This window comes from Cyrtonyx montezumae, unplaced genomic scaffold (assembly GCF_038088225.1).
Source record: "Cyrtonyx montezumae isolate F1298 unplaced genomic scaffold, pur_monq_1.0 scaffold_3, whole genome shotgun sequence".
Lineage (NCBI taxonomy): Eukaryota > Metazoa > Chordata > Aves > Galliformes > Odontophoridae > Cyrtonyx > Cyrtonyx montezumae.
The window spans coordinates 116,488,341-116,509,610 of NW_027072034.1; the positions used below are offsets into that span (position 1 = coordinate 116,488,341).

The 21,270-nt window shown below is 42.6% G+C and overlaps 1 protein-coding gene across 3 annotated transcripts in view; it reads right to left on the minus strand.

The window, feature by feature from the left end:
* Window positions 1-21,270, minus strand: part of TBXAS1 (thromboxane A synthase 1) — a 234,064-nt gene that overhangs the window by 50,580 nt on the left and 162,214 nt on the right. The gene's annotated exons all lie outside the window — the stretch shown is intronic.

Genomic DNA, 21,270 nt, shown 5'->3' on the forward strand with positions numbered 1-21,270 from the left:
TACCATGCTGGGCAAAAACAGAGTTGACACAGCCCTTGTAAATCAGTAGGGCTACTAGAAAGATATTTGGCTCCTAGCCCTAAGCCAAACAACCCCAAAACCCTGGAATATCAGTCAAGGCTGTGTTCAACAAAAACTATCAACATCAGTAGCCATCAAATCATAATATGGCACAAGAACTGATAAATATTGAAATGTTCTTCATTTGATAATTTGACTGCATTGGCAGAGGTGTTCCTTTCCACACCTGAGCTTGCACACTCCTTTGGTGAGGGATCAAGCTCTAACAAATTTACATCTGTATTTTACATTTCGTCATACATTCAGCTTGCTCAAAACAAAGACAATATTTTAGATAACCTACTACTCCTTACATCTCCACAGAAAATTGCTAGTAGTCATGACTTTCTCCTTGCTGAAGAAAATATCAAATGCATACAACTGTTTTAAAATATCAAGCTGTTGGCAGAAAAAAAACCAAAAACACACAACTCGTGGCACTCTCTGAAGACATGCATGCAACCAGTGTCAAGCTGTGCCACTTAAAAGCACTTCCATGGCACCCATCTACAACAGCCTGGAAGTGGATATTTGTGATTTTCTTGCAGGCAATCAGCAAAATGCTTTTAAACATTGCTTTTTGTTTTCCCTAGATTCTTTTCCCAGTGGGGGAGGTAGAGCAAAATCACTTTAGTATAACAATATTATCATAGAATCACCAAGGTTGGAAAAGACCTCCAAGATCATCCAGACCAATCATCCACACACTACCAATACTTCCACTAAACCATGTGCCTCAGTACAACATCTAAACTTTTCTTGAACACCTCCAAGGATGGTGATTCCACAACCCCCTTGGGCAACCTGTGCCAGCAACTGACTGCTCTTTTGGAGAAATTCTTCCTGACATCCAACCTGAATGTCCCCTGGCACAGCTTGGGGCTATTCTCTCTAGTCCTAGTTATATGAGAGAAGATGAACTCCACCTCTCCACAATTTCCCTTCAGGTAGTTATAGAGAGCAATCAGGTCTCCCCTGAGCCTCCTCTTCTCCAGATTAAACAATTCCAGCTCCCTCAGCCACTCTTCATAAGACTTTTGCTCCAGACCCCTCACAGCATTGTTGCCTTTCTCTGAACATGCTCCAGGGACACACTGTCTTTCTTGTTGTGAGGGGCCCAAAACTGAACACAGGACTCGAAGTGAGACCTCACCAATGCTTATCATATGCTAAGAACACTTCCCTGCTGCAGCTGTCAACACTGTTTCTTAAACAAGCCAGGATGCCGCTGGCCTTCTTGCCCACCTGGGCACGTATCTGGCTCATGTTCAGCCAAGCATCGATCAATACCTCCAAGTCCATTTCCTCTACACAGTCTTCCATTCACTCTGCCCCAAATCTATAGTGTTGCCTGGGGCTGTTGTAGCCAAAGTACAGGACCCAGCATTCGGTCTCATTGAACTTCACCCCATTGGCCTCAGCCCAGCAATTACTTTACTACTTAGCCTCCTCTATCCAAAGCTTGGGGCAAGTACCTCAGTAATTGGGTGTCAGCACCATGGAGCTCAGTGTAACATCCAAGGCCTGGTAGAAACACAGCACTGGGTTTATGCCACCAACCAGATATTTTAGAGGGTGAAATTCAGGATTTTCAACGTTTCTGAAGCATCTGCCACAAACACAGCTGCTTGTGAAGACGCAATCTTCAAAAAACAGAGGGCAGTGGTAGAAAGCTGGGACAGCGCAATAATCTGATGCACTGCAAAGGAGCAGCTGTGCCCTCTACCTTAAGGAATGAAGGGAAACCTCAGCCTCTGGCAAAGCTGAGCCCTGTGGCACTCTTAATGCTCGGAGTTTGCTGATTATCCAAGGGAAAGGTCACTCCTACTGCCAGAGAGCTGTGAGGTGAAATTCAAGGAAAGCCTTCACACCTGCTTCCCTACTTCTCCCTTAAACTGAAACAACATCAGAGCTATCTGCCAGTGGTGCTTAAATGCCTGTTTTTCACATCACAGAGGCAGGAGTTTTGGACCCCCTGATTCTTATACTCACATACCTTTGTAAATTAGCATAAACATCTCAGCTGGCTACCGATGTGATTAAGATGTGCCCCTACTTGGCAATTTTTCCTTTGAAACAAAGCAAAGGCTTTCATTTGTTAAGTGAAAATTCCCCGGTGGAAGCTCGTCTCTCTATCCCTCCCATTTCTGACCCCATATTGGGCACTTTAATCTAATTTCGGTTTGAGGTTTTAGAAGCTGAACACTGCTTCTGAAGATCACTGAGGGAAAAGAAATCACTGGGAGGAACATCACACTTTGAACTGAAAGACTCTGGCACAATGCATGTGGAAAAAGCACCAAAAGCATTTCCCAATCGATGTAGCCGTATTTTTCACAACCAGTTAGGAGAAATAGAAACCTGTGGTAAATAACAGTGCTTTGCACAAGTCCAATTACCCTAAATGATAAATTGCCTAATTATTTCAGCTCTAGAGTCTTTCCCAAGTTCTTTATCCTTTTCTTTGTAGTCACTGTCTGCAGAACAAGAGCGTTTGACTGTTACTAATTAGTGAGAGACAAAGATGCAGGACACTTAGTAAATTCACTTTCCCTTCAATCCATCTTAGAGCTATTTTTCCCCATCATGGAGAAAAAAAAATAAAATAAAGCAATAATTTATTTAAAAGCTGCTCTGCTGGAAGAAATTTTCACTCCAGGCCTACTGTATTATTACAACAGTCAGCTTTTGTTTTTCACATTCTCCAGAATGCTTGAAGATTAAAGGCACAGCAAGGTTAGATTAACACCTTGAAATTATCTGTAAGCTTCTCTACTTATCAGACTATTAAATCTTCATTCCTGACTGCACAAAACCTTCTTCACATCATATCCTGACTGCATATGAACCTGATGTGTCTCAAAAACAAATTCCAAAACGCAAGAGCTCTTAAAAGTGGTTTGTTCCAGCTCATGACACAGTGACTTGCTGACATTTTGTTCCTTCCTCATCCCTTCACGTAGATCAGTCTCAGCAGTAAGGGGTTGCAGATAATTGCCCAACTCTCAAGTTCTCAATTTTCTCCTTTAGGTTTGAAGCGCAACTCTGAGTATTGAGAAAGATGTAAAAGCTTATTCAAATTTCTCCTGCACCAGAAGCTCAGAGTCATTTTAACCAATTTCTCCTTTTGATCTGATGGTGAGTTAAGGAAAAAAAAAAGAAAAAAAAAGTCAGTATGTTTTTGTTTTTTTCCACTAATTAACAGAAACTATTCTAAAATTCAGTTTTTCTTTCAGATGCCTATAAAACCAAGACTTTTTACTTTGAAAAATATATGAACATTTTGTTGAATTTTCAACCTACAGATATTGTACTGTTGGAAAGTGTTGGCTCAGCAGTTCCAGACTACAAATTGCACATGTCCTCATGAACTGTGCCTCAGTGGCAGCCAGGGAGGATAATTCATAGGACTGAGAAAGGAACTGAGTCTTCAGAATCTTTACGTGTGAGATCTGACTAAGGAAACTAGAAAATCTTTCACCAGTTATTAAATGGGTCCTCATCCAACCACTCCTTCATCTACATGTTGACTAGAAACCAGCAGTCCAGTCTGTTTAGGCAGTCAATGTTTCTAGGGCATAAAAGTTCTTTCTCTCCCATGACTGAGGCCCTGACTATCTGTCTCGCTGCTACAGCAGTGATGATCTACTTCTGATCAGCTTCCACTTGCACAGAAAGCATTTTGGGGCACTGATTGAAACATTAAAAATATGACTATTTACACTGAGCTAGAAGTTTTTAGTTGCTGTGGAAAATTTGTATTTTGGAAAATACTTCCATTCTCTCTTTTGAAAGTCAGGCCGCAAATTTCCTGGATATACTAGTAAAAAATCAGTGCCATCCAGTTCTCAGACAGTAAAACCTATCAAAGGAGTGAAACGGAACAGTCCTCAAATAACATGATTTTCTACTTTTCTTTGCACCTTCCTGACTGCTCCCTTTGCCCCAGTCTTCATATCTGGTGAAGGAGAGAAATGTTTCCTCACATGTACAGTTCCAGAGAAAGGGAACACCCAGAAACACCATTTTTTCTTCCATTCCACACTGGAGGGAAGCATAGGAATAAACATGGCAAACAATAGAATAGCCACCTCATGCTAAGTAAAAGTAACACATCAATATGTCATTATAAATGGAAATTATTTAAACACATATGTGCTGCCAGTGTGGCAGGAGAAGGGAAAAAATAGGGGGAGAGGTCACGAGAAGTGCATTTTACCAAGAACTGCTTTGCATAATCATGAAATGCAAACTAGTTTCATTTCCTTCTGACATAGGCTCATTCAGCCTTCACTTTGAATGCTTATTGACAAATAAATGGACTGGTTACTTCCTATTAGTGCAACCTAATTTACATACATACCTGGAGGAAAAGTTTTATTTTGACCTCACATCCATGCAAGCTAAGATCATTTTTAGGAGATTAATATGTTGAATACAAGTTCCATTTCACTGTGGTTGCTGCTAGGATTCTCTAATTTCTTAACAAATTAAGCACATGTTCTCCTCAGCTCAGCTTTCACACCTTACATGTATAATATGTGCAGTTTAGGAATCTGTGTTCAGCTTTCAGATGAAAGACATTCTTTTCTTCAACCACAATTCTTTTCTCCCTTCTTCTCTCATATGCAGGTATACACACATGTATGACTCATAGGTTATCTGTGTTTTATGAGCTGCTCCACAATACCTTTCCTCCTTTCCTCTCTCACTCTTTCCATAAAAAAAAAAAAAAAAAAAAAGCCCTTACCATGAAGGAAGTGATACTTGCTATCATAGATCTCAAGAGTCAAGATTGTCCTGAACAGTGCTATTAAAGTAAGATTTTTTTCCCTGCACGATAAAAGCATCTCAGAAGTAGACAGTTCAGTGATGACCTCTGCAGCAGATGAGGATGCCAGGGCTGGACCAATGATTTTATCCCCTGAAATACCAGCCTGTTATCCTAAGGACATGGGGGATCTCATCACAACTCAAAGCTAACTAACTACCAGGTCCTTCTCCACAGAGCTTCTTTCCAGCAGGTCAGCCCCTCACCTGTACTGATGCATGTGGTTATTCCTCCCCATGTGTAGGACTCTACACTTCCCCTTGCTGAACCTCGTAAGGTTACTTTCTGACAAACACTCTACCCTATCTAGGTCTTAGTGAATGGCACAGCCTTCTGGTGTGTCAGCCACTCCTTCCAGCTTTGGATCACCAGCAAACTTGTTGAGGGTGCATTCTATCCCTTCATCCAGGTCACTGATGAAGATGTTGAACAAAACCAATCTCAGTACTGTCCTCTGGGGACCACTAGCTACAAGTCTCCAACTAAACTCTGCACCACTGACCACAAACCTCTAAGCTCTACCAGTTGGCCAGTTCTTATTCATCCCACTGTCCACTCACCTATCCCATGCTCTCTGAGCTTACCTACAAGGATGCTATAGGAGACAGTGTCAAAAGCATTGCTGAAGTCAAGGTAGACAACATCCACTGCTCTCCCCTCATCTACCCAGCCAGTCATGGCAATGTAGAAGGCTACTGGATTGGTCAAGCATGTTTTCTCAACTCCTGAGAACCTTCTTCTCTTCCACTTGCTTGGAGATGACATCCAGAATAAGCTGCTACACCACCTTCCCAGGAATGGAGGTGAGGTGTGCTGGCCTGTAGTTACTTTATTCCTCTTTCCTGCCCTTCTTGAAGACATGTGATATTGGCTTTCCTTCAGTCCTCAGACACCTCTCCTGTTCTCCATGATCTTTCAAAGATGATAAAGAGTGGCCTAGTAATCATTTATACCAGCTTCCTCAGCACTCGTGGGTGCATCCCGCTGAAACCCATGGATTTGTGTGCATTGAGTTTGCCTAGATGATCTCTGATTGGATCCTCCTTGATCAAGAAGAAGTCTTCCTTTCCCTAGACTCTTTTATCTCCAAGGCCTGGAATTTCCAAGGGGCAGTAGTAGCAGTAAAGACTGAAGCAAAGAAGGCATTCAGTAACTCCGCCTTCTCAGTGATCTCTACTACAAAGGTACCAACCTCATTCAGCATCAGGCCCACATTTTCCCTTGTCTTCCTTTGGCTACTGACATAATTAATGAAGCCTTTCTAGTTGTCTTTAACCTCTCGTGCCAGATTTAATTCCAAGTGGGCCTCAGCCTTCCTTGTGACATCTCTGAATGCCCTGACAATGTTCCTATATTCCTCTTAAGTTGACAGACTCCTCTTACATATGCCACTGAATTTCTTCTTCTATTTAAGTTTTTCCAACCTTGCTCGTTCATGCAGGTCTCCTGCCAATTTTTCCTGATTTCATACTCTTAACAATGACATATTCTTGAGCTTGGAAGAAGTGGTGCTGAGTTTCAACCAACTCTCTTTCACCCCCTTTCAGTGAGGTAACCTATGGGATAATTCCAAGTAGATCCTTGAAGAGTTCAGTTAGCTCTCCTGAAGTCCAGGGTTGCAATCCTACTTATCACCTTGTTTCTTCCATATAAGATCCTGAATTCTACTACTTTATGGTCTCTGCATCCAATGTTGCCCTGAGCCTTCACATTCCCAACCAGTCTTTCCTTGTTTGTCCAGCAGCATGCTTCTCCTCCACCACCTGCATCAGAAAGTTATCTTTCAGGAACTATAGGACTGTGCATGCTTGGCAGTGATACTTTTCCAGCACATATTTGAGTGGTCACCCATGAGAACCAGTGCCTGTGACTGTGAGGTTACTTTCAGCTTTCTGTAGAAAGCCTCATTAACTTCCTCCTCCTGATCAGGTCTCCTGTAGTAAACACCTACAACAGCATCACCCAGATTAGCCTGCCATTTAATTCTCACCCATAAGCTCTCCACAGGTTCATCGTTAGGCATTCCTCACATAAAGAGCAATTTCCCTGCCTCGTCTTGCTGGTGTGTCTTTCCTGAAAAGAACATAGTCATCCATGAAAGCATCCCAGTCACGCGAGGTGTCTCACATCGTTACTGTGATTGCAGTGAGATCATAGCCTCATGATCACACACAGATCTCTGATTCTTCTTGTAAATCCCTAATTCTTCCTGTAGATGTCCAAAACCATCCCCACTCATTTGTAAATTCAGCGAGACCAGATTGGTTTCTCTGATTTCTTACATGCGTGATTATGCCTGCAGCTGGCCATCTTTCCCTTCATAGCTAGGTACTCATAGTTCAGCAACACAAAACTTTTAGAAAACCTTTTGGTGCCCAACTCCCATGAAAATCAATGTATTTGAGTGTCTAAACCCCTTTGTTGACCCTTACTTCAGACACATGAATCCCCTTAATTGCTAGACAAACTGTCATCAAAAGATCAAGCAACTGCATCTATGAAGGGGATCACCATTCCTTAGAAGTAATGCAGTGTTCACTTCTCTTTCTACCCTATGGCAAGACCAGTAAGAGCATTTCCCTACAAAAGATGTGGTGGGGGGTGTTATTTACTAAGCTTTGGCCTTATCTCCTTATTCACTTTTATTAGCCTCAACTGCTCAGTGCAAAATTTAATCTACTAATTCTACCTGGAACTATACTATGCAAATACTCTGCTACTTTGTAGCTAAAAAGACAACACTGATACTGGTAGTTTTGATTAAACATTGATATTTGTATGAATATGGCTTTCTCTGTCTCCAGAGGAACCATGTTGATTGCCATAAAATATCCATAGTGGTGTGCAGGAGCAGTTGTGCTACAAATTTGAAGAAAACTGTAACAAGTTTCTTACTAGTAGTCCATTTTTTTCCTTATACTGAAAGCAAATATGCTCTTTCCTCCAAAAATAATGAATAAATAAATATAAGCCTCAGACAGGGAGGAAAGGGGGAATAGAAAGATGGAGAAGGTGCATCCTTACTTATTCTTTACACAAATCTGTCTAATTGCATTTAGAGAGCTTCATTATTAAGATGTTCACCATTAAGTGACCCGTGTCACTAGAAAAATTTATTCTTTTATGTGAACTCTGCAGCAGTGATAGTGGGTCAGTTATTATGAGAATGGCAAACTACCAGGAAAATTGGGGGCTGAATATAAGTATCTATCTAGCATACATTACCCGAGACTGAGTTTTGCTCAAGAATAGCAATAAGGTAGAGTCACTGAGCAACATGTGACATTGCAAGCAAAAGATAAATTAGACTTCATGGGCAAGAGACTGATAAGCCTGAACTGAACAAATGGAAAATATCTTTTCTTTTTTCTTTTTTTCTTTTTGTTTGGTGAAGAGGGGAGGAAAAGAATCTTATAATGTCAAAAATAAATACAATTCCTTAAAATATGGGCACATTAATCATTTCAACAGCACCTCATTCCAGGACATATAGAACCACCAGTTCACAGCTGTTTTTTTATTTATTTATATTTTTATTATTATTTCTTTTCCCCAGAAAATAAATAATTTTATTTTAAAACCAGGTTGTCTTTTTGGTAGGCTTGCTGGAAAAGTCAAGGAAGGGGGAATAATGCCAAGATACCACTGGAGTCTGAAACACTGACTTTGCTCCTATAGACTAAGAATAGATTTTTCAAGCATTTCTAAGACACATCAGATGACCAGCTCAACTCTTCCAATATTATTAATAACCTTCATCTCCAGGAAGTATTTATATTTTAAAAAGTTACCTATGGAAAGTCATGGAAAGTGGGAACGCATGGATCTTCCCAAAAGTCTTCCAGGACAAGTCCTCTGGTAGGCACTATGAAGATACCTGGGTGTATGGGAACTGCTGAATCACGGCCTGAACCACTGATTGGTCACCTGAGGTGAGCACCAAGTCAGCCATGGGGGCACAGGTGAAGGTGATATACCTGTGTGGGTGGAAGGGGTGGAGCCTAGTTCCTCCTCTCTCAAACCCCATTTAAGGGCTGACCACCACTAGGGAAGGATCTTTTCTTGGAGATCCCTCCCATGTGGAGTCCTCTGCGAGCCTTGTCATCTTAAAGGTGAGCCATCTTCTCTTTTGTATTACCTGTATAACTGTTTATATAGAACTACTTAAAATATACCATCTTCTATACTATTCCCTGGTGGAGTATCGTCATTAGGAGTTATTTACTCTACATTTGGCGAGCCAGGCAGCTCTAACTAAATCCATAATGTCGTTTATTTGGAGTATGTTTAAATGGGCCAAGGGGGAGAACGTTACCCCCCTAGAACAGACAATCCCTGGTCTAATTCCAGGATTCATGGGGTCACCCTACTATGGATTGGCATCCGTTATTGAGAAATGGGGACCCATGCGGGTTCCAGGGACTGCCGCTCCTTCTCCATCTTATTTGACTGACTACTTCGTAGGATTAGATAAAGACATACTTGTTACCAAGGAGCGGCGGTTAGCTGCCTCTGCAGTAGCCTGGCCATTAGTAATGGCCATACTCAAGTTAGATGTTGCAAATGTTAATATGGAGACTGAAAATCAGTTATTACGAGACCGTATTGAGAAACTGGAACAACAGCTGGGTACGTTAACAACCAAAAAGCCTGGCCTAAATGTCCCCACAAGACAAATAAGGAATATATTGGTAGAAGACACCCCAAAATCAGAGGAAGAAGACTCTGATATGACAGGGGAAAAGATCTCTAAGGCAGATCTCGAAACTCCATCTATGATGGACCCATTCGAGATTCGGCCTATTATAACTCAAAAAACAAAGAAGGTACAGGATAGACCAGCAGGGGTGCCTCCTGACCAATGGCCCCCTGCAGAAACCTGCCTCCATGTGACCGCTCGTCCATATACAGCTAATGAGTTGATGGACCTAGTACAACGGTTCCATCAGAAACCAAGAGAAAGCATACCATCATGGCTCCTAAGGTTATGGGATGCAGGAGCTGAAAGTGTTTTAGTAAATGGAACAGAAATATCAAAAACAGTGCAGGAATTAGAGAAAGTAGGTATTATAAGGCCTGCACACAGCCCATATAATTCCCCCATATGGCCAGTACGGAAGTCGGATGGAACATGGAGAATGACGGTGGATTATAGGGAACTGAATAAGGTCACGCCGCCCATCCATGCGGCCGTACCCAATATTGCCTCCTTAATGGACACTCTTAGTAGGGAAATTAAAACCTACCATTGTGTCCTGGATTTAGCGAATGCGTTTTTTAGCATACCTATTGCTAAAGAATCACAAGATCAATTTGCATTTACGTGGGGAGGCAGGCAGTGGACCTTTCAGGTCTTGCCACAGGGGTATGTGCACTCACCAACATACTGTCATAATTTGGTGGCACGTGACCTGGCTGATTGGAGGAAACCAAACAGTGTGAACCTATACCACTATATTGATGACCTCCTGTTAACATCCGACTCACTGGAAGCAGTAGGGGAGGCAGCAGATTCATTAACTGCCTACCTAAGTGAAAGAGGATGGGCTATCAATCCTCAAAAAGTGCAAGGTCCAGGACTGTCCGTAAAATTTCTAGGGGTAGTCTGGTCAGGAAAGACCAAAGTATTACCTGATGCCGTCATAGATAAGGTTCAGGCATTTCCAGTCCCTACAACACCAAAGCAGCTGCAGGAATTCCTGGGTATATTGGGATATTGGCGTTCCTTTATACCTCATTTGGCGCAGCTGCTGAGACCTTTATATAGACTTACCAAAAAGGGCCAATTATGGGACTGGGGGAGAACAGAACAGGATGCTTTTCAACAGGCGAAACAGGCAGTTAAACAAGCCCAGGCACTGGGTATATTTGATCCTACCCTTCCAGCTGAGCTAGATGTTCACGTAACTCAAGATGGCTTTGGCTGGGGCCTGTGGCAACGTCAGAGTTCTGTTCGGACCCCCATTGGATTTTGGTCTCAGGTGTGGCATGGAGCAGAGGAAAGATATAGTATGATTGAAAAACAGTTATTGGCTGCCTATTCTGCATTACAAGCGGTAGAGCCAATAACCCAAACAGCCGAAGTTATAGTCAAGACTACATTGCCAATCCAGGGGTGGGTAAGAGATCTGACCCACCTTCCTAAGACGGGGGTGGCCCAGGCGCAGACGGTGGCACGATGGGTTGCGTATCTCAGTCAGAGGAGTAGTCTATCTTCCTCACCGTTGAAAGAAGAGCTTCAGAAGATTCTTGGCCCAGTAACGTATCATAGTGATGCACCAAAACAAACTTCGGTTGCTCCACCACAGAGTCCCGTCCAGGAAGGAATATATCCTATTCCTGAAGATGCCTGGTACACGGATGGGTCCAGCAAGGGCAACCCAAGTAAGTGGAGAGCAGTAGCGTACCATCCTGCCACAGACACAATCTGGTTCGAAGAGGGGGATGGTCAAAGCAGCCAGTGGGCAGAGCTGCGGGCGGTGTGGATGGTTATAACCAAAGAACCTGGTGATGGTATCCTGAATATTTGCACAGATAGTTGGGCTGTGTATCGGGGGCTCACTCTTTGGATCGCACAGTGGGCCACCCAGGATTGGACTATCCACTCCCGACCGATCTGGGGCAAAGATATGTGGTTAGACATATGGAATACAGTCAAACACAGAACTGTGTGTGTCTACCATGTTTCTGGTCATCAACCCCTACAGTCACCAGGAAATGATGAAGCCGACACACTGGCCCGAGTTAGATGGGTTGAGAACTCTCCATCTGAGAATATCGCTTACTGGCTACATCAAAAGCTGCGGCATGCTGGGCAGAAGACCATGTGGGCAGCCGCTAAAGCGTGGGGACTGCCCGTACAACTATCGGACATCGCTCAAGCATGCCGAGACTGTGACGCCTGCTCTAAGATAAGACCGAGGTCGTTGCCTGAAACTACAGCCCATCTTGCTAGAGGACACAATCCTCTACAGAGGTGGCAGGTTGATTATATTGGGCCTCTCCCTCGGTCTGAGGGGGCGAGATATGCCCTAACCTGTGTCGACACCGCGAGTGGGCTAATGCAGGCCTATCCAGTACCAAAAGCCAACCAGGCATACACTATAAAGGCACTCACAAGGTTGATGGCTGCCTACGGGACACCGCAAGTCATCGAGAGTGACCAAGGAAGTCATTTCACGGGTGCAGTGATACAACGCTGGGCAGAAGAAAATAATATTGAGTGGCGATTCCACCTGCCATATAATCCAACGGGGGCAGGCCTTATCGAACGTTACAATGGTATTCTCAAGGCTGCCCTGAAGACAGACTCTCAGTCCCTGCAGGGGTGGACAAAGAGACTCCATGAGACCCTGCGGGACCTGAATGAAAGACCTAGAGATGGCAGACCCAGTGCCTTGAAAATGTTACAAACAATATGGGCCTCCCCACTTAGGATCCAAATTACGGGCACCGATAATGAAGTGAAACCTCAGATTGGCAATGAGAACAACCTTCTGCTCCCTGCCCCTGAGGACCTAGAACCAGGTACCAATAGAATAAAATGGCCCTGGAAGGTGCAGGTAGGACCACGATGGTGCGGCCTACTTGCACCTTGGGTGAGATTATTGGAGGTGGGGGGTTCGGTAGCTCCTCCGGTTATAGGTACATGGCCTACTGAAATAATGGTTAACACTCCAGTCTTCATTGCTAAGGGGACCCCTATCATGTCTCTGTGGCAGATCAGGACACCCCCTTTGGTGCCTGATATAGTCGTACAGCCACAGACATCGGGTCAAAGGGTTTGGTACAGGCGACCAGGGCGTGCCCCTGTACAAGCTGAAGTGTTAACCCAAGACAGGAATACGGCCTGTATCTTGCCCTGGAAAGCGGATCTTCCCCTCTTGGTACCTCTAAAACACTTGTATTACTCCCCATAAGTCTATGAATCACCAGAAGGAATCAAAACAATACTGCAGTGTTCCAGAGTTGTTATAAGACCATGTGAAGCATCTGGTGATGGTCTAACCGGGACTGATGACACGTAAGATGGACCTGCACTGTATGATTACATGCTTCCAGTAGATACCACCGAGCACTGGCCCAAAGAAGAGTTCGACGGATGCGCCGATCATCACTCATATCAGATTACATCAGCATGCGTTGCGACGGGCAATTATGTAAGCGTCGCGATGTATTGGGTCTCTGTATCAAGGGGAACTCACCTTATGGTTACTTGATCAGTGGTTCATGTCGTGAAGGGGTGGAGTGTATGGGAACTGCTGAATCACGGCCTGAACCACTGATTGGTCACCTGAGGTGAGCACCAAGTCAGCCATGGGGGCACAGGTGAAGGTGATATACCTGTGTGGGTGGAAGGGGTGGAGCCTAGTTCCTCCTCTCTCAAACCCCATTTAAGGGCTGACCACCACCAGGGAAGGATCTCTTCTTGGAGATCCCTCCCATGTGGAGTCCTCTGCGAGCCTTGTCATCTTAAAGGTGAGCCATCTTCTCTTTTGTATTACCTGTATAACTGTTTATATAGAACTACTTAAAATATACCATCTTCTATACTATTCCCTGGTGGAGTATCGTCATTAGGAGTTATTTACTCTACACTGGGATATAGGATAACCATGTAAATCAATATCTGCTAAGGCTTGTACAGTGGGCAAACTGAGCTTGAGTTTTCTACAAGAGTGCTTCCCTTCAGCATTTGAGCCTGGGAATAAGCTCATGTCAAAGTGGGCACACACAAGGTGATCATGGGCTCAAGTGCTTGCTCAGGCTCTCTCTTCTTGCACAGAAGAGAAAATGTCAGTAAAAAAAAAAAGGAACAAACAATGTCTGCCCAGTGAAATTGAGTCTAGATATTCAAGTCAAAAGCTTGCATTTAAATCAGTGGATTCTCAATACTAAGAGAAAGCAGGGACATAATGTCTTCTCCTACTTGACAGTCTCCAACCTGTATATACAGAAGTAAGACAAAGCTAATAAACTGATTTCAGACTTCAAGTCATTGTGCAAAGAACTGCAGAAATACAACCGAATAGCATTCAGTCTCTACATGTTTAAAAGCATGTTTTTATTTGTCAACAACAAAACTGATTGCTGGCAGCTGACACTTGTGAATACTGTGAGGCTCTGCAATATCTTTTTACATAAATAAAGAAATTGAAGAGGGCTGTTTCCTGGAATGGAATAAACAGCAACATGATACAACATTTCTTGTGCCTACTGTTTCTGTGTTTTGTACGTATACATGTATATGCATGTGCAACAGCGACTCTCTTCTGTGGGATTTTTTCTGCAAACTATTTACAATTCAGGCTCCCTTGACAAATGTATGCCTCCACCGTCAGCAATATTTACTTAGTGAAGCTCAGTCTCTGTAGTTGCTGGCTTCTGAAAGTGCAGTGCCTTGAGATACTGCATGAAAGGCACCAAATTCATGCAAATTGTTGTGGGTAATTCCCTGACAGTGCCATCTCTCTGACTTTCACCTCTCACTAATGCTCAGAGAAAGCAGTCTGTGCTACCAAGGAGATTCTTTGCATAAACAGCTTAAAAATATAAAATACTCAATCAGGCACAGTGACACCATGAAAATGGTGCTACCTCTTATTGCTCTCTGGGAATTTTAAGGGAAGAGAAATTCTGAAAATGCACAATCTCCCTTACAATATGACATATCTGTTAGACTGCAGAGAGATCAGGGAAGGAGCTCCTCAATGTGTTGAAGAGAATCATAAGCCACAGTAAAACAGACTGACTCCATTCAATTCAGTGATGATGTGCCAAGTTACCCCAGATGAGTCACTGCCCACACCCAGTATGTTTGATAAATAACAGCATCAAACTCGTAAATCACAGAGGAGGGGCCTTATGTATCAATCCAGCTCAACCCAGCCCATTCACAACTGACCACACACAGCAGCTATAATGGAATTAATCTGCACCTTTTCCCAAATGAAACAATGGGCTGGCATCACTCAGTACTATTGACATGCCGAAAACACAAACAGTTCAGGCAACATTTTCAGTCATACATATTCAGAATATTCCTGTGCCACAGTGCAAGAGAAAAGCAAATATTTATGGGAACAGGAAAATTTCTTTTTATTCATTAAGGAAAAACCTCCAAGTCTCCACTCAAATAATGAGAGAGTTATCTCAAGACTTTGAAGTGCACTTAAAATTTATAGACAACAGGGTATAGACAATGGTGAAATCGTTGGTAACAAATCACTCCAGCACTGAATAGCTATGCTAGTGTTAATAGGACACTGGATAGAGTTGAGCTACATGGGGACTAATTGCTCTTAATTCCTCCACACACTGGTGTTTCTAAGTCTCCTATCAATCAGTGGTTACTGGACAATGTAAGGAAAACCCCCTAGGGATGTAACTGCAAACAATCAGTTAAATCTATGACTGTGGTATGTACTTTGAATGAACTAGGCATTCCTATTCTTATCCATAAACTGGGCATATTTTCATTCTGCTTGTCTTTGTCCATCTTCCTATTGCACATTCAGTAGCAGTGTTCTGGGGTTTTTATAACCCCAATGAATGGCTGACATGACAAGATGTGCAGCAACTCCTCACACTGCTCATCCTAAAGCCATGGCACAGCTAGGGCAGGATCCTGTCATGCTTCTCTCTGTTTTTTGAGACTTGAGAAAGCTCAACAGGAACAATATGGCACTCTAACCCAAGGTGGGATCCCTGCAGTTGCTATATAATTCATAGATAAGAGCTGCACACAGCATTTTAAAAATAGAATGGAAAACCCAGTTGGCCTTGCAGTCTTTAATTAACATTTTACAGATACAGTTGGCCTTTCATCTATTTACTTCTATTTCTTTTTTTTATTCCTTCTGTCTCATCTGCTCTCCTTCAGCTTTGCTGGGAAAACTGACAGTATTCTTGGGCTTTAGCAGCAAGGAGGAGCGTGCTGCTGCTCCCCCCTGAGCCCCACCAGGCCTCTCCAGAGATCCACTGTAGCCATGCATATTGGTGCAGAAAAACATTCTCCACATACTTGAGGAAGGTTCTCTATCTAGCATTAAGCCTTTAATATATCTCCTTGATGTGGTGCTTTCAGTAACACAAGGTAGCTGAATCTGAGATTAAAATTCAGGGTGCTCCTTGATCCAGATTTATGTCTGTTTGGCACCTTCAAATATTCATTTCTTTCTTATATGGTAGCACAGTAATTCATTCTTGCATCATTTTTGCCATCCTTCGCTGCCTCAAACTGTCCTTGCTTTCCCTCCCTCAAGATAATAATGACCTCATTTCAGTGGTTTAACCTGATCTGCTTACTCTGCAACAGATTAGGGGCACGTACACACCCACTTACCACATTTCATTTGAGAGCAACAAATAACTACTTATGAGAAGTTAACTTGCCCACCTATGTTTATGTAGTGCTTTTTGTGTTACTATTTGTTCTGTCTAAAACTGTTGTACAGGACTTCATAGTGTCTGTTGCAGGCTTGTTATGTTCTTCCAAAGCACACACACACCAAAATAAATAAAAAACAGCTTGTTTTTTTGCTATCAAATTACCAGCCACAAGTGCAAAGACTGTTTATGAAGTATATGCCTTCTGAAGGGTCCTTTAACAACTCCACACAGAGATCCTTGTAGACTGAAGACTGTGAGTGTAATCCTTCTCACCTGGTTTATGTGGATAATATCTCTCACAATTGTATGGCCTCCTACAGCTCTGGGATGGCCAGCCACAAACTATAAAATAATCTAGCCCTTGAAATAGCAATCAGTTTGGTTTCCTCTTTCCCTGTGCTTTTGTACTGGTATGTACAAATTAAATGTCAGCTTCTTAACTGATGTTTATCATCATACCTGCATGAATACCAACCACGTTATGTCACTTTACACCCCACTGAAGAGCTGGTCCCCCTCTCCTGTCCTGGAACCAGATCCATGGTCCCTAGAGAAACATTCTTTTATGCTCACACAGACATAGGTGTCCTGTGCCCGTTAGGTTATACTTAACCCTCTTCTCATCTTGTTTATTTTGTCTTTACATTCACAGTATCAAAGCAAGATGCACAATCAGCAACAAGCCAGCAGCAAATACTTCCATCTTTTCTTCAGTAGATACTCTTTCACAGGGCACATAGTAAATCCCCAAAGAATTAATGAAGAGGACCAGGTAAGAACTACTACAGTTTCAATCCATTTATTACAGGAATTATGCTGAAGCTTCCCAACACAGTTGGAGCAGACACTGGGACTAAAAGACAGAAAGTACTGTCCATTAAATAATTACTTAGAATTAGAACCAGTTATAATTTATATATATAAAGTGCTAAATGAAAAGCTAGATATCATTAATATTCCACATTCTAAACAGTAATCTCTACCTCTCCTCAGTGCTTTTCACCTGGTGTTTAGAAACATTGCACTCACTTGCACAGATAGAGTTAAAATAAACAGCCAAATGGACTGCCCAATAAAAAATTAATAGGCAAGGCTCCTCATTTCCTCCTCTTACTGTTAATATATTGTAAAAAAGTTTTTTTCCTCTCTTCTACTATAGTGTCCAGGTCGAAGTCAAGCTTGGCTTTTGCCTTTATAATTTTCTCCCTGCATGTCTCCTTCCTATCCCTTCTTCCACAGGAGGTAAACTCCCTTTTTCTTCTGGAGCCTCAGAACTAGTTCTCGGTTCATCCATGCTGGACAGGGGGACAGCCTGCTCCTGCACCTCTAAGACTTCCTCCTCAAGGAGTGTCCAGCCTTCCTGCATCCCTTTGCCCTTCAGGACTGAATCCCAAGGGACTCTCCATAACAGTGTCCTGAATAGTTCCAATGCTGCCCTCTGGAAGTTCAAGGTAGCAGTTTCGCTGAGCCCTGCCCTGACTCCACCAAGAATAGAGAACTCTACCATTTTGCAGTCGCTCTTCCCAAGACAGCTCCCAACCTCCACATCTCCCACCAGTCCTATATTTGTGAACAGAACTAGCAGAGCACCTCCCCCGGTAGGCTCTCTTACCATCTGTGCCAGGAAGTTGTCTTCCACACGCTCTAGAAACTTCCTAGACTACTTCTTCTGTTCTCTATTATATTTCCAGTATATATCCGGGAAGTTGAATAGAACAAGGGTTTCAATCACACATCTGTCCACCTGCTTGTAGAACATCTTGTCTGTCTTTTCATCCTGGATAGGTAGTCTATACCAGACCCCTCACCAAGATGTCACCCCTGTTGGTCTTCCCACTGATTATTACCCACAGAATCTAAATTTTATCTTTCCCAGTCCAGAGCTCAACAACATCGAAATGCTCTCTAACATAGAGAGCCATACCACCACCCCTCCTTCCTTGCCTATCCTTTCTGAAGAGCTTATAGCCATCCACTGCAGCACTCCAGTCATGGGAGCAATCCCACCACGGTTCAGTAATGCCAACAATGTCATAGATTGCCAGCCACATGATGGTTCCCAACTCCTCAAGTTTGTTGGCCATGTTGTGTGCATTGGTGCAGATGCATTTCAGTTGAGCCATTCACATCTCCCGCAAACTCGTCATATTTTCCCTAGGCTCATCTCTAGCAAGCCTTGTTTTAACCTCCTCCCACTTCACACCTAATTTAAAGCTCTCTCAATGAGCAATGCTTTCTCCTTTCCTCTCCTGCTGTCCTGTTCCTCTAAGATAATCAGTGCCCAGGCAAGACAGATGAAGATCAGAGCAAAATCAAGGGTACCTCAAACACCGCCAAAATACCACTGTGTGCCCAGATGCACTGCTCTTGCTCTCCTATCGTGCTATTGCAGGGTCACTGTACTTTAAAGTTTCGACTGGTGTCAGGAAAACTGGAACCAGGCCTGTCATTTATAGCACCTTTTCTCAGATGGCTCCCACGTGTCTTTATAAACTTTAGTAAATGAGTGTATAAACTAGATCTATCTACACATAAATCACTCTGTCCATCACTGAAGTACAGCCATCCACAGGATGATACATAGCAGCTGCTATAAAATCACACCACAGCTCTACTACCACAGATTAGGGCAATAAAACATGCTGCATGAGGCAACTGAAATGTTAGGAGGAAGGAAGGGGGACATGGTGGAGAGCATTTTGTCGTTATAGTTACCAGAGTATAAATTTGGCTGGAGAGGTTACTGTGTTTAACACTTGCATTATCTGCAAATCAAAGCAGTCTTCTACCACCTGTCGTAACAACTTGGCCGTACCATTCTCCATGCTTTGTCATCTTAACCTCCTTTTGAAAAACTGCAAAGCACCTTGATAAGAGAAAAGCTGATGTGCTGAGCACTGGCTATAACCTAATCAAATTTCTTAACAACTGACTTGATAACAAAATGTAGCTGTTATGCCCTCTTTCTCTCTCTTGCATGACAAATGATCGTGGCATCCATATATTCCTTGTTTTAAAAAAACTTCTGCTTTGGTAACTCGCAAACTGTCCACGTGGATCTTATTTTCTAGGCTAAATGTGTCTAATTACAATCACTGAGGGGACTGATCTGTTGCTTCCTTTTTTTTTTTTTTTTTTTTAAATTCTAGAATAGGCTCAAGCAGTGCATTGCCCCCCCCCAAATTACAATCTGTCTATAAGAAGAAGCACGGAGCTACATAGATTAGAACTGTGAATTTCCTTGCTTAAAAGACAGTACAAGAACAGTTATCTCCCTTACCCTGCTCTCCTCAGCTACATAGTCATATACGTTCTCAGCTAAACCTGAAAAATTGTCAAGGAAGGGGAAGTGATTTGAAAGGTTCTTCTAACTAATTGAAAATGTGGGACATGGTTTGGGATGACACTGTGTGCACTACTGACCTTGAAAAAAAATCACTCATTTGAGTGCCACCTCTCCACAGCATGTTTTAACTTCTCTGCCACAATTGTTCCTAGCTCCACCACTTCCCCTAGATGCTGTAGGGGGACAAATACTCCTATTAGAAAATCAAGAGAGTCTAGCATTACTCATTTAGATTGTATTATTACTGAAATACTAATAACAATGATTGATATCTTGGACAGACCATATACAATGTAGGCATGGGTCAGCGTTCCAGTTTGGATCAAGAGCATACTTACAAGCAAGACTATCACACAGGCCCACATTACAGTTTTCAAGGGTGCAGCCAGGGTTCGTTTAATGGCACCTAAACTAGAAGATCATTCCAGCTGCTAAATGGCCTTTGGTACACAGGATCAGATTAGAACTAAACCAAAATAAACTCTCCCACAATGTATGCAGTGTGCACCCAGCAGCCCTCACTGTCAGCTGTGCCAGACTGAATCTATGTCTATTGGAGCACTGTACTTTTAACATGGGTGTGGCCATATACATGGTCTCCCTTTATTAAAAAAAAAAATCTATAAAAAATTGATGACAGCTTGCAGGGCAAATATTCCTCATCAGTTTTCTATGCAATTATATGAAAAAGTATACTAATTCATATACCCATCTAAACACATTTAGAAAGGACATCATGTTCCTATCATATTTAGAGATCTCTCCCAGCAGTTTCACTTTAGCTTCTTTGGCTGTTAGTTTTAATGAATTGGAGAGGAAACAAAACATATTCTTCTTGAGGTTCCATAACAGGGATTTCTCCTGTACAACTCTGCCATCAGTATTAATCAGTATATCACACATACTTCAGGCCATATTGCAAGAAAGTCAATTGAGCTAACTGGACATGAGGGCATGATTAGCTCTGCTTCTCCATATGAGTGAAACAAGTAAATATGGCCCAACAGAAGTGTTGAAGAGCTAATAACCTAGGAACATAATCTCAATCCTCTAAATTAGAACACAGCACATCAGTGGTTTCATTATATTAACTTACACCAGAGATATATCTGATCTGATCTATATACCTGATTTAGTGGGTGGCAACCCCACTCATGGCATGAGGGTTGGAACTGGATGATCTCTAAGGTCCCTTCCAACTCAAACCATTTTATGACTTTATGATAATTCTATATGAAGCATGCACTGAGGAAAAGCTGTGCTGTTGTCCACCTACACTCCCAGAGCTAAAAGATGGAGAAGCACAACTCTCAAACCATCTTCACTGAAGACAAAACATACATTCTACATATACAAATTCTGGCTTTTATGTATGCCCAACCAAAAGCAGGGAAACAGTAAGTCTAGAATGAGCATGCTTTTATATAACCAAGAACCTTATATTTCCAGCCAAGGAGATAATCATATGACTCTTTCCTTGTTCCCTAAGTACAGCACAGTGCATGGAATATATGGGAAGCATAAAACTACCAAAATCGTATCCTTAAGGATTTCAGTATGCAAATCTAGCATATAAATTCTGCACGACAGTCATCCCTTGTGTCGTTTTTCTCTGGTTGGCCTTTTGATCCAATACAAAAAA